We start from the raw sequence: 14,720 nt of genomic DNA, 5'->3' as shown, positions 1-14,720 counted from the left end.
ATGAATTGGCGAATTGATGTATTGAGTTTCCTTAAGTCATGGGATTTCAGTAAAATAGGAAGGTTTTGCATAATATATAAAATTTTGGGCAGGAGCACCATTTTAAACAGTGCTATTCTGCCAGATATTGATAGGGGTAGGTTTTGCCAGTTTTTCATATGATTAGTAATTTGTGATAAAATGGGAGGAACATTCAAAGCGTACCAATTTTGTGGGTCGGCCGAGATCATAATCCCAAGATATCTGAATGCCTCTGTGACTACCTTGAAGGGAGTTTTTACCAAGGAGCTCTTTTCTTTTTTCAGCCACATTAATTCAGATTTTAAATAATTGACTTTGTAACCAGAAAATTTACCAAACAGATTAATTATGTTCATAAGCTTGGGTATGTTTAGATGAGTATTGGCCATGTATATTAGTATATCATCGGCATAAAGTGCCATTTTCACCTCTTTTTTATTAATCTTTATGCCGTCGATGTGTTTTCTGATTTTGATAGCAAAGGGCTCAATTGCCAAGTCGAATAATAGTGGTGAAAGGGGGCACCCCTGCCGCGTCCCTCTCTCTATTTTAATCATTTTCTGCTCTATCCCATTAACTATTAGACCTGTATAGGATTGGGCATATAATCTTTTAATTAAATTTGGAAAGTTATTATTAAATCCAAATCGGAATAGCGTATCCAGAATATGATCATGGTTCACTCTATCAAACGCTTTTTCCGCGTCGATAGCTATAACTACTGCATCTGATTGGTCATTCAACTCTTGTTCAGCTTGATTTTTAAAATAATCAGTAATAAGCAATAATTGTCTGATCTTAGCTGAAGAGTTACGGTTGTAAAGAAACCCAGCTTGATCTTTGTGGATACTGTCTGCTAGTCCCTCTTGTAATCTTTTGGCTAAAATGGCCATAAATATTTTATAATCGGAATTTAGGAGGGCAATAGGCCTGTATGACTCTTTTTTACTAGGATCTTTCCCTGGTTTGAGTATGAGAATAGTTTGAGACGCCGCAAAATTACAAGAGATTGCCAAATTATCCATATAATATAAATTAAAAAGTTTTGTCAGATGTGGGACAAGAGTAGGAGCTAATTTTTTATATAACTCATTTGGGAGTGCATCTGGGCCTGGAGCTTTTGTAGATTTAAGTAATTGAATTGCTTGATTAACTTCATTCTCTAGGATCTCCGAGTTTAATTTAAGATTAAATTCATTGCTATTATGAGGTATTAGAATATCCTCCCAAAACTTCTCATGTGAATTATCAGCCGGGAGGGGCAATGAATAAATTGTTTTATAATAGTGGTAAAAAGAATTAGAGATTTCCTCATGTGACGTGAGGATTATACCATCTTCTTGTATAGCGTTAATTATTGAGGTCTGTTTACAGTTTTTTACAAGTTTAGAGAGTAGTCTACCTGATTTGTTGCCGTATTTAAATAGATTTGCCTGGTATTTTAAATCAGCATGGGAGGTACTAGAAATTAGAAATGTATCACGTTCATTTTTTGCCTTTAAGTACCTTCTCCAATTGTCATTTGAAGAGATATTTAAATATCTGTTATAAGCATTAGTTACGGCCGCTGTTACTTCTCTTTCTCTTTGTCTCAAACCTTTTTTAAACTTAGCCACATATGCGATTATATCCCCCCTTATTACCGCCTTTGCAGTTTCCCATATTACCGCAAAGTTTGACACTGAACCAATATTAAATTGGAAATACTCCTCAACTTTGGTTTTTAGCCAATTATTAAATTTGGAATTGGAATTTAAATAGTTTGGGTAGAAAAAGCGATTTGATCTTGTATGAATATTTTTACTTGGAATGTCTAACGTTATAGGGGCGTGATCTGAAATACATATTTCAGAAATTAAAGCTTTTGCTCCGATTTTGTATAAGCTCTCGCTGGTCAGTATAAGATCGATCCGGGAGAGAGATTTAAACGCCCTAGAGTAGCATGTATAATTTTTATCATCCGGGTTTTGCATTCTCCAGATATCTCTAACGGCTAGATTATGAAAGATGGAATTAAATAATTTTTCTTCAAGATTATCTTTTTTTGTTTTTTTAAGAGAATGACTTTGTCTTAATCTATCAATGGGAAACCGTGGAGCCATGTTAAAGTCTCCTGCTAGAATTATATGACCTTCTGCCACCTGTAAGATTTGAGCCTGGAGAGAATTCCAAAATTCTTGGTCAATTATATTGGGTGCATACACATTGCATATGGTATAAATTGAATCCATTGTTTTTATTTTTAAAATTATAAATCTACTTTCAGGGTCAAGTATAGTTAGGAGTTTATCATAGGTTAATTTCTTCCCTAGTAAAATCGCTACACCTTTTTTCCTGTTAGGAGTTGGAGTGAAAATGACTTCCGCTACCCATGAAGATTTTAACTTGGTTGATTCTTCCGCGTTTAAATGTGTTTCTTGTATTAACGCTATATTTGTGTTTAGTTTACGAAGGTGGTTTATAATAGTTTTCCGTTTTATTGGAGAAGAAATTCCCCCAACATTCCACGAGGTGAATCTAATATTTGTATTCATAGTTCTTTATTTTGTGAACAATATAAACCAGGGAGTGTAGGGGGGAGAAATAGGGGCAGAAGGGAGAGGATGGGGAGAAGGGGAGGGAGGAGAGAGGAAAGAGGAGAAAAAAAAAAAAAAAAAAAAAAAGGGGGGGGGGGAAAGCACAAAAAAGTAGAAACATCAAGGGAGTATTAAAATATCTACACATCTGGCACATCCTGACCATCGCAAGAGATAAATTTCAGATATATAGTGTTTTCTTTTATTTAATGATTTTTGGACCTGTGTTCAGCAAATTTTTCTTCAGCTTCTTTTGCTGAGTCAAAAAAGAAAGTTTGCCCTTCTAGAGTGAGTTTGAGCCTAGCTGGGTATATTACTGTGGCTTGCCACCCTGCATTTATCATCTTGCCACAGATTGGGGATAACTCTCTCCTTTTTGTAGAAGTTTCAAATGAAAAATCTTGAAACAATAAAATTTTAGAGTTGTTATAATGTATCGGTTGTTTTTTGCGAAAATGCTGTAAAAAAGATATTTTATCTTGATAATTCAAGAATTTCGCTATTATTGGTCTTGGTTTAGTAAATTCATTTGAGATATCACGTGGTTTCCCCAATCTGTGGGCTCTCTCAATAATATAGGGTTGCTGAGGTGGTGGTATATTTAGTAATTGTGGTAATATTTGGGTCATGATTTTATTTAAATCTTCTTCATGCCTAGTTTCTGGGAAACCTATAACCCTAAGGTTATTTCTTCTGGACCTATTTTCCAGCTCCTCTATTTTAGTTTGTAATTTTTCTATTTCACTCTGGTTAGCTTCTGTTTTAGGAATATATAGATTTGTAACATCTTCAATATCTGAGATTCGTTGTTCAACCTCCTGCAATCTTTTGGCAAATTGTTTTACCTCTGTTGATAAAGTTAAAATGTCTTGTTTAATCTCAGTTTTCAATACGTCGAACTTGGGGTTTATAGCTTCCATTATGCTAGCAACTAGAGCTTGTGTATCTGGTAAAGACATAGTATTTTGAGTTTTTGCTGTGTTTTCTATATGCAATTCAGCTGGGCTGTCTGTGAGAGTTTTGTTTTTTCGTTCCCTCTGTCTAGCTGCCATACCTGGATTGTGTTTGGTTGTGAGGGATGGTGAGGTAATGAATTTATCCATAAAAAATAGTGATACAAAAAATCGGGGGGAGAGAGGACTGGGTGAGGATGTGGGTGAAGGTGGAGGTTATCTGTGTGTGGGAGAGAAAGGGAAAAAGAGGAAGAAAAAAAAAAAAAAAAAAAAAAAAAAAAAGGGGGGAAGTGACTTTAATTAATTCTGTGGTACGTCTACAATCAACTGTGAAAATATAAACCCAGGGTATGGCAGAACTTGAACAGGGATTTTATCAGCAAATTCCACAGCAATATACTCTAATAGTGTTCAAAACAATCTCTGTCTTACATTCATTTATTTCTAGGGGTTAGGCCATTAAGTGTGTGTTTGTTTGTTTTGAGTTACAAGTATCTAATTTCGCAAGATAAGTTAGGAGTTATTTAAGTACACCAGTTGCAGTTCTATTGCCTGCTAGTGGATCCCTCTATTTCAACTAATGTTAATTCAATTCTGATCCTTTACTTCAGATATTTACTTATTTATCCTTATAGTAAGTTTAGCTGGTGTTTAAATAGAGTAACAGATTTTTGAAAAAATCTAAGTAACCCTCTCTATAATTCTTGTGTATATGCAGAAAGATTTCTGTAAGAATTTAGAGGAGAGGAAAAACAGAAAAAATACAGAAGGTAGAAATACTTTCTTGCTTAGGTTATGCTATTCTACAGTACATAAGTTCTTTTTAAGTTAAATTATATTAACGAACCTTAGACATTATTTCTTTGCCAGTTATCAAAAGTTGTTTAGATTATTGTCACTTTTCTAAAATGATGATTTTTAGTTAGAGTAAATTTTCCCTACTGGGCAAGCAGATTAATCTCTAGGATTATCTCTAAATTATGTAATTTGCTATTAAGTCAAACTTAACTTTATGTGAACAGGTGAAAAAAATATTTTTCATGTAAAATTTGCTACCCAGTTTAACTAAGCCAATCTTAAACACATATCAAAGTTAGTTTTTACAATTTTCTTTTTGTTTCATGAAATATTAACCAGTTCTGAGAAGCGTGAAGGCAACTTTCTTTTTAACAGTCATTTAATCTGTATATCTGAGCTGAGAGTTTTCCATTATCCATCAAAGTCCTTTGGTAGATGTTTCAATAATTCCCGATTGTTCAGCTAAACGTTCTTACAAACTGATACCAAAAGTGTATTTTAGATTATTTAATACTGTTGCTTATGCATACAATGTTGCCATTTGTTTCCCTCCTTATCTCTCTCCACTGCCTCCCCTCGCTCTCTCCCCCCCCCCCCTCCACACCACTCTTTGAACCTGCAGCAGAGATATCGAGGCAAGATGGGGAGGTAGTGTGTTTATCTCAATATAATATTCAGCTTTCTTTTATACCCAATCGTAGCCCCAGTATGGCATGTCTATTAAAGTTTTTCTTTTGATTTTATACGGTAGCTAGGTTGTCAGGGATCTTGTACAACTTATGTCTTCCACCAATATGTTTTTTTCCCCTTTTTTTTTTCTCTTTTTTTTTGGGTTTTATCCGTTCACAGGAAATATTCATGAGCCAGCAAGTTAAGATTTTAACACTCACCTCCGCTTGCACACTTGCTTGTAGTCTTCTAGTAGTCCATTAGTGGGTGACAGGGATAGGTTTCCTAATGCAATGTGTTTTTCTTACTCGTAGCTTCAACGCTACCGGGCTCACCTCCTCCCACGCATCACCGGTGGGGGAGGAGGGAGGGGGGCCCGGCCGGGCGATGTCAGCACCGCGTATTCGTCCCCTGAGGGCAATCTTCCAGGTCTCCAGTGACCCCAACCGATCTCGCTCTCCTCCCACGCAGCACCGGTGGGGGAGGAGGGAGGGGGGCCCGGCCGGGCGATTTCAGCACAGCGTGCTCGTTTCTCAGAGGGCAGTCTCCCAGATCTCCAGCAGCCCCAACCGGGCTCACTCTCCTCCCACGCAGCACCAGTGGGGGAGGAGAGAAGGCAGCAGCAATGATCCGGAGTGGCCCAGGGAGATTCAAAAGAAACCGCGGGTGTCTCCTGCAGGTGAATGTGTAATCCCTGGAATGAACAAGATCTTCAGGTAAAGCAGTAGTGCAAAGGGGAGGTGAGTTTGTTTTTGTACGATAGTGCTTAAATTGCTGTATGATAGTGTAACTTCAAGGAGTAAAATAGTGTCCTCAAAAGAGAAAAAAAAAAAAATAGCTGGTCGACAGTAATTTTATGTGGATTGTTTGTTCCTTAATGCCCAAAGTTAGTTGGGTTGGAAGTCTGTTTGGGTGACTTTTACTTTCTTTAGGATAGTGGGATGATGTTCCACTAACTTCGGTTCCATGAGTGTGTTGACATAAACTGTCCAGCAGGCTTTCATCCAATTTGGATAGGGCGCGCAGTTTCACCGCCAAAGTCTTTAGGACTGGAGTGCAGGGCTCAGCCTAGGGAATGTAATTTTAATCAACTTTCCAATTCACTTTTATCACCAATTTTTCTTTGTTCTCTTGGTATTCTTAGTTGAAAGCTAAACCTAGGAGGTTCATATGATGATTTCTTAGACATTGAAGACTGCCTCTAATCTGAATGCATTTTGACCACTAGAGGGCATTAGTTCATGTGTTTCATATAGATAATATTGAGCTCATGGACGTGAAGTTACCCTGGAGTGAGCACTGATTGGCTAAAATGCAAGTCTGTCATAAGAACTGAAATAAGGGGGCAGTTTGCAGAGGCTTCTATGCAAGGTAATCACAGAGGTAAAAAGTGTATTTCTATAACAGTGTTGGTTATTCAAAACTGGGGAATGGATAATAAAGGTATTATCTTTCTTTTTAAACAACAAAAATTCTGGTGTTGACTGTCCCTTTAAATGAATTAGTTATATGTCTTATGACCTATCTTTTTTTGTTTTTTCTTCATTTCACTCATATATGCTAGCATTTCTCCTCTTATAACCTATTTAGCTGCCTTCCAAAAGATTTCTGGTTTATGTAAATAATCTTTGTTTAGTTCTGTGTAGTCATCCTATTTCTGTTTTAGCCAGTTCTTAAAGGGACAGTCTACACCAGAATTTTTATTGTTTTAAAAGATAGACAATCCCTTTATTACCCATTTCCCAGTTTTGCATGACCAACACAGTAATAATAATATACTTTTGACCTCTGTGATTATCTTGTATCTAAGCCTCTGCAAACTGCCCCTTTTTTCAGTTATTTTGACAGACTTGCAGTCTAGCCAATCAGTGCCTGCTCCCAGATTACTTCACGTGCACGAGCACAGTGTTATCTATATGAAATATGTGAACTAACACCCTCTAGTGGTGAAAAACTGTTAAAATGCAATCTGAAAGAGGTGGGCTTCAAGGTCTAAGAAATTAGCATATGAACCTCCTAGGTTAAGCTTTCAACTAAGAATACCAAGAGAACAAAGCAAAATTGGTGATAAAAGTAAATTGGAAAATTGTTTAAAATTACATGCTCTATCTGAATCATGAAAGTTTATTTTGGCCTAGACTGTCCCTTTAAATTTAAAATCGTTTATTAAATAACAGGAAAATCTAAATCTTCTAATGAAGATGTTAGGAAGCTTAATTTTTAATAATATTGGAGCATGGTCTGACAATTTAATTTTACATATTTTTATAGATATATTTTCACTGTGTAGTTTTTCCGAAATCAAAAAAAGATCAATCCTGGAATAGGATCTATGTGTTTTTGAAAGGCAGGTATATTCCCTTATATCAGGGTATTTCAATCTCCAAATATCTTTGATTTTTAAGTTGCTTGATATTTTTCTAAATAATCTTTCTTCTAATTTATCTCTTTTAGTTTTAAGCAAATCTTTCTTCCCTGGTCTAAATCTATCTAGCGGGACATGTGGGGTTATATTGAAATCGCCACCCATAATGAGGACACCTTCTAACACATTAGTTTCAATTTTATGTCAGACCAAAGAATTGGGGAGAAATTATTAGGGCCATAGACGTTACATATTGTATATATTGTATTCTCTATTTTTATTTTTAAAATCAAATATCTCTCATCCATATCCATAATCTTATCGATAAAAGTAAATTTACGTTTTTTCTCCACTAAAATCACAACTCTTTTCTTTCTGTGCATATATAGTGTAGTAAAAACCTCTCCTACCCAACCTGTCTTTAATTTTAAAACTTCCGCCTCTTTAAGATCGGTCTCTTGTACCAACGCAATATTTACACATAAGTCTTTTAAGTGTTTTAGTATTTTTTTTCTTTTTCATAGGGTAAGTTATCCCCCACTACATTCCATGTAGCAAAGTTTTTTCCTTAGCCATATCTAACTAAGAGATATAGATAGAGTGTGATGTAACCCATTACTAAAAAAACAGAGAGGAGGGGGGAGGGGAAGAAAGAGGGGAAGGGGAAAAAAAACAACACACCCCTGCATAAAACATTTTCCAGAAAGTATACTAAGGTAACAACCTTATTTGATATTTTTATATTGACAAATAAAACATTCATGCTCTTAGATGTTGGGAAAAATTCAGAGCATCCTGAGTATTATTTAACACTTTTATTTCTCCTTCAAAATATACCTTTATTTTAGCAGGGTAAATTATTGTTGCATTAAAACCCTTATTTATTAACTGCGTGCAAAATGGGGCCATTTCTTTTCTTTTATTTGATATCTCTGCTGAGAAATCTTGAAAGATAAATAACCTTCTATCCCCTAACATGATTTATTTTCTGTTTCTTTAGTATTGAAGAATCTTAATCGTATCCTGGTAGTTCAAGATCCTAACATAACGGGCCTGGGGTTCTGTTTTGTTTCTCTTCTCTGGCCTAATCTATGTGCTCTTTTTATTGGTATTGGGTGTTCAAAGGTTGGAAATTCTAATATTTTAGGCAGATCCTCTGTAAACCATTTGATAACATTTTCATGCTCTTTTTTTGCCAGGCCAACGATTTTAAGATTATTTCTTCTTGATCTGTTCTCAAGATTCTCAATTTTTAATTGCAGTGCAGAGACAATTTTTTCATGGGCCTCTACAGATTTTTTTTGTACTAGTATAAAAGGGGTACCTTGCATTTGAATTCTCAGTGTGTGGCGGATGATCGCATGAAGAGGACCTCCACTTTGGATCGATGGACCTCCGCCTGGACCTCCACCTGGACCTCCATCTTGGACATCCACCTGGACCTCTGCCTTGGACCTTTGCTTGGACCTCCGCCTTGGACCTTCGCCTGGACCTCCACCTCTGCGCATCGACCGTTCCGCCTCCACAGGGATAAAGAAGATGCTGGTCCCGCAATGGATGAAGATGGAGCCACCGGGATGAAGATCGTTCAAGCAGGGACTTCAGCAACTGTGAGTACCTAAAGAGGGGTTAGTGTTAGGTTTTTTTAAAGCTTTTTGGGGTGGGTTTTTTTTTTAGATTAGGGTATGGGCATTTCTTAAAAAGAGCGGATTAGGTTTTTTTAGATAGTTTTTTTTTACTTTGTGGGTTTGGGGGGGTGGGGGTTTGTAATGTTAGTGGGTCTTTGTATTTTTGTTTAGAAGAGCTGATTTCTTCAGGGCAATGCCCTACAAAAGGCCCTTTTAAGGGCTAGTTATAGTTTATTATAGATTAGGTTTCTTTTATTTGGGGGTGTTTTTTTTTTTTAAATGGGTATTAGAATAATTGTTATTATTTTGGATAATTAATTTGTTATTTTGTGTAATGTTTTTATTTTTCGTTTTGGGGTGTTTTTTTTTTAGAATAGGCATTTTTTATTTTTAATGGGCCTTTTCAGGGCAATGGGTAGATTAGGTTTTACTTTATTTTTATTTTACGGGTTTGATGGGTGAGGTTTTGTATACGGTTAGGGGGTGTATGTTTTTCTTTTGTAAAACAAAGAGTTGATTTCTTTAGGGCAATGCCCTACAAAAGACCCTTTTAAGGGCCTACAAAAGGCCCTTTTAAGGGCCCTTGGTAGTTTATTATAGATTAGGGTTTTTATTTTGGGGTGTTTTTTTGTTGTTTTTTTTAAACAGGGTATTAGAATAGGAATATTTTTTATTGTTTTGTACTATTTTGTTTGTTATTTTTTGTAATGGTAGGTTTTTGTTTTTTTGTAATTTTAGTGTTTTTTATTTTTTGTAATGGTAGTTTTTTAATTTTTGTAATGTTAGGTTTTAGTTTAAGGCAGCTTAGGTTTTATTTCACAGGTAAGTTTGTATTTATTTTAACTAGGTAGTTAGTAAATAGTTAATAACTATTTACTAACTAGTCTACCTAGTTAAAATAAATACAAACTTACCTGTGAAATAAAAACATAATTTTTGTAAGAACTTACCTGATAAATTCATTTCTTTCATATTGGCAAGAGTCCATGAGTTAGTGACGTATGGGATATACAATCCTACCAGGAGGGGCAAAGTTTCCCAAACCTCAAAATGCCTATAAATACACCCCTCACCACACCCACAATTCAGTTTAACGAATAGCCAACTAGTGGGGAGATAAAATAAGGAGTAAAAAAAACATACAAAAAGAGGAACTGGAAATAAAATTGTGCTTTTTAAACAAAAATCATAACCACCATAAAAAAGGGTGGGCCTCATGGACTCTTGCCAATATGAAAGAAATTCATTTATCAGGTAAGTTCTTACATAAATTATGTTTTCTTTCATGTAATTGGCATGAGTCCATGAGCTAGTGATGTATGGGATAGAAATACCCAAGATTTGGGAGACCACAGAAGAGTCACTAGAAAGGGAGGGATAAAATAAAAACAGCTGTTTCCGCTGAAAACATTAAATCCACAAAAATTCACATAAATTTCAAGAAAATAACTTAAATCATAAGCAGAAGAATTAAACTGAGATAGGTGCCTGAAGAACTTTTCTACCAAAGACTGTTTCAGAAGAAGCAAATACATAAAAATGGTAAAATTTATTAAAGGTATGCAAAGAAGACCAAGTTGCTGCTTTGCAAATCTGATCTGAGCTGTAATTATCTGAGGCTGAGACTGTCCCACCTCTAAATAAGCCTTGTGAATCAAAAGCTTTAACCAAGATGCCAAATAAATGGCAGAGGCTTTCTAACCTTTCCTAGGACCAGTAAAAACAACAAATAGACTAGAAGTCTTCCTGAAATCTTTAGTAGCTTTGAGATAATATTTAAAAGCTCTTACAACATCCAAAGAATGTAAAGATCTTTCAAGAGTATTCTTGGGATTAGGACACAAGGAAGGAACAACAATTTCCCTACTAATGTTGTTAGAATTCACAACCTTAGGAATAAATTTAAACAAAGTCCACAAAACAGCCTTATCCTGATGGAAAATCAGCAAAGGAGACTCACAAGAGAGAGCAGACAATTCAGATACTCTTCTAGCTGAAGAGATAGCCAAAAGAAACAAAACTTTCCAAGAACGTAGTTTAATATCCAAAGAATGCATAGGCTCAAAAGGTGGAGCCTGCAAAGCCTTCAAACCCAAATTAAGACTCCAAGGAGGAGAGATTGATTTAACAACAGGCTTGATACGAACCAAAGCCTGAACAAAACAGTAAATATCAGGAAGTTTATCAATCTTTCTATGAAATCAAACAGAAAGAGCAGAGATTTGTCCCTTCAAGGTACTTGCAGTTGCAGACAAACCTTTATCTAAACCATCCTGAGGAAACTGTAAAATTCTAGGAATCCTAAAGAATGCCAAGAGAATTTATGAGAAAAACAACATGAAATGTAGGTTTTCCAATCCCGATAGTAAATCTTCCTTTAAACAGACTTATGAGCCTGTAGCATAGTATTAATCACTGAGTCAGAGAAACCTCTATGACTAAGTACTAAGCGTTCAATTTCCATACCTTCAAATTTAGCGATTTGAGATCCTGATGCTAAAAACGGCCTTTGAGATAGAAGGTACGGCCTTAAAGGAAGTGACCAAGGTTGGCAACTGGACATGTGGATAAGATCCGCATACCAAAACCTGTGAGGCCATGCTGGTGCTATCTGAAACACATGCAATTGTTCCAATATGATCTTGGAGATCACCCTTAGAAGAAGAACTAGAGGTGCAAAAATGTAAGCAGGTTGGTAAAACCAAGGAACTGCTAACGAATCCACCATCTTCGCCTGAGGATCCCCGGACCTGGAAATGTACCTGGGAAGCTTCTTGTTTAGATGGGAAGCCATCAGGTCTATTTCTGGGAGAGCCCACATCTGTACAATCTGACAAAATACATCTGGATGGGGAGACCACTCCCCTGGATGTAAGGACTGACGACTGAGATAATCCGCTTACCAATTGTCTACACCTGGGATATGTATAACAGAAATTAGACAGGAGTTGAATTCCGCCCAAGAAATTATCTGAGATACTTCTTTCATCGCTAAAGGACTGTGAGTTCCCCTTTGATGATTGACATATGCCACAGTTGTGATATTGTCTGTCTAAAAACGAATGAATAATTCTCTCTTTAATAGCGGCCAAGCCTGAAGAGCCCTGAAAATAGCACGGAGTTCTAAAATATTGATCGGTAACTTCGCCTTTTGTGGATTCCAAACCCATTGTGCTGTCAGAGACCCCCAGACCGATCCCAGCCTGTGAGACTTGCATCTGTTTAAATCACAGTCTAGGCAGGACGAACAAAAGAGGCCCATTGAATAATCAGATTATGGACTAACCACCAGGACATTGAATGTTGGGATTTAAGTATATCAACTGTGATATCCGAGTATAATCCCTGCCCCATTGATTGCAGAGGTCTCATATGAAAATGAGCAAAGGGGATCGCGTCCGATGCTGCAGTCATGAGACCTAAAACTTCCATGCACGTAGCTACTGAAGGGAATGATCGAGACTGAAGGTTTCGACAGGCAGAAACCAATTTCATTCATCTCTTGTCTGTTAAAGACAAAGTCATGGACACTGAATCTATCTGGAAACCTAAAAAGGTGACCCTTCTCTGAGGAATCAAGGAACTCTTTGGTAAATTGATCCTCCAACCATGTCTTTGAAGAAACAACAGAAGTTGATCCATGGGAGATTCTGCTAAATTAAAAGATTGAGCCAGTACCAAGATATCATCCAAATAAGGAAACACTGCAATACCCTGCTCTCTGATTACAGATAGAAGGGCACCGAGAACCTTCGAAAAGATTCATGGAGCTGTTGCTAGGCTAAATGGAAGAGCGACAAACTGGTAATGCTTGTCTAGAAAAAAGAATCTCAGAACCCGATAGTGGTCTGTATAAATCGGAATATGAAGATACGCATCCTGTAAGTCTATTGAGGACATGTAATGACCTTGCTGAACAAGAGACAGAATAGTCCTTATATTCACCATCTTGAAAGTTGGGTCTTTCAAGATGGTGACTTCAGATCCAGAACTGGTCTGACAGAATTTTCCTTCTTCGGGACAATGAACAGATTTAAATAAAAACCCAGACCCTGTTCCAAAATTGGAACTGGTACAATCACTCCTGAAAGCTCTAGATCTGAAACCCACTTCAGAAAAGCCTGAGCTTTCACAGGATTTGATGGAACATGAGAGAGACAAAATCTTCTCACAGGAGGTCTTATTCTGAAACCTATTCGATACCCCTGAGACACAAAATTCTAAATCCAATGATTCTGAATGGAACCTGCCCAAACGTCTTGAAATAATTTCAATTTGCTCCCACCAGAAGAAATGGATCAAGGGCTGCACCTTCATGTAGTCTTGGGGGCTGGCTTTGGTTTCTTGTAAGGCTTGGATTTATTCCAACTCGAGGATGGCTTCCAATTGTCAATTGCCAGAGTCTTTAGGGGAAGGAGTAGTTTTCTGTTCTCTATTTTGACGAAAGGAACAAAACCGATTAGAAGCTTTAGATTTGCCTTTAGACTTTTTATCTTGAGGCAAAAAAACTCCCTTCCCACCAGTAATAGTGGAAATAATAGAATCCAACTGGGAACCAAACAAATTATTACCCTGGAATGATAGAGATAGTAACCTAGATTTAGAAACCATGTCAGCATTCCATGATTTGAGCCATAAAGCTCTTCTAGCTAAAATATCCAAATACATAGATTTAACATTAATCTTGATGATATCAAATATAGCATCACAGATAAAATGATTAGCATGTTGACGCAAACGAACAACAAATCAGAGTCTTTTTCCTGTTGTGCTAAGAAAACCAACCAAAAAGTTGAGGCAGCCGCAACATCAGCCATAGAAATGGCAGGTCTGAGCATATAGCCAGAATGCAAATAAGCTTTCCTTAGATAAGATTTAATCTTTCTATCTAAAGGATCCTTAAAAGAGGTACTATCTTCAATAGGAATAGTAGTACGTTTAGCAAGAGTAGAAATAGCGCAATCAAGGGACTTTTTCCCAAAACTCTAATTTAGCCACTGGCAAAGGATACAACTTTTTAAACCTTGAAGAAGGAACAAAAGAAGAGCCAGGCTTAGACCATTCCTTTGCAATCACATCAGAAATAGCATCAGGAACAGGAAAAACCTCAGGATTCGTCACAGGAGGTTTATAGACAGAATTTAAACGTTTACTGGATTTATTATCAATAGGACCAGACTCCTCAATATCCAACGTTATTAACACTTCTTTTAACAAAGAACGAATATACTCAATCTTAAAAAGACAAGATGATTTATCAGTGTCAATGTCTGAAGTAGGATCTTCTGAGTCAGAGAGATCCTCATCAGAGGAGTATATATTAGTATGTTGCCGGTCATTACAAATATCATCAGTATTATGAGAAGTTTAAAAATACCGCTTACGTTTATTTGAAGGTGGTATAGCAGCCATAACCTTCTGTATCGCCTCAGCAATATAATTTTTCATATCAACAGGGATATCATGTACTTTAGATGTTGAAGAAACAACAGATACTGTACTAGCACTAATGGAAACCTTTTCTGCATGCAAAAGCTTATCATGACAACTGTTACATACTAAAGCTGGAGATATAACTTCCACTAGCTTACAACAGATACACTTAGCTTTGGTAGAACTGTGTTCAGGCAGCATGGTTCCTACAGCAGCTTCTGAGACAGGATCAGATTGGGACATCTTGTAAAATGTAAAAAAGAAAAAATAACATTTA

This window comes from Bombina bombina, chromosome 4 (genome assembly GCF_027579735.1).
Source record: "Bombina bombina isolate aBomBom1 chromosome 4, aBomBom1.pri, whole genome shotgun sequence".
NCBI classification, from domain to species: Eukaryota; Metazoa; Chordata; class Amphibia; order Anura; family Bombinatoridae; genus Bombina; species Bombina bombina.
Note: the sequence above shows the minus strand (reverse complement) of the source record.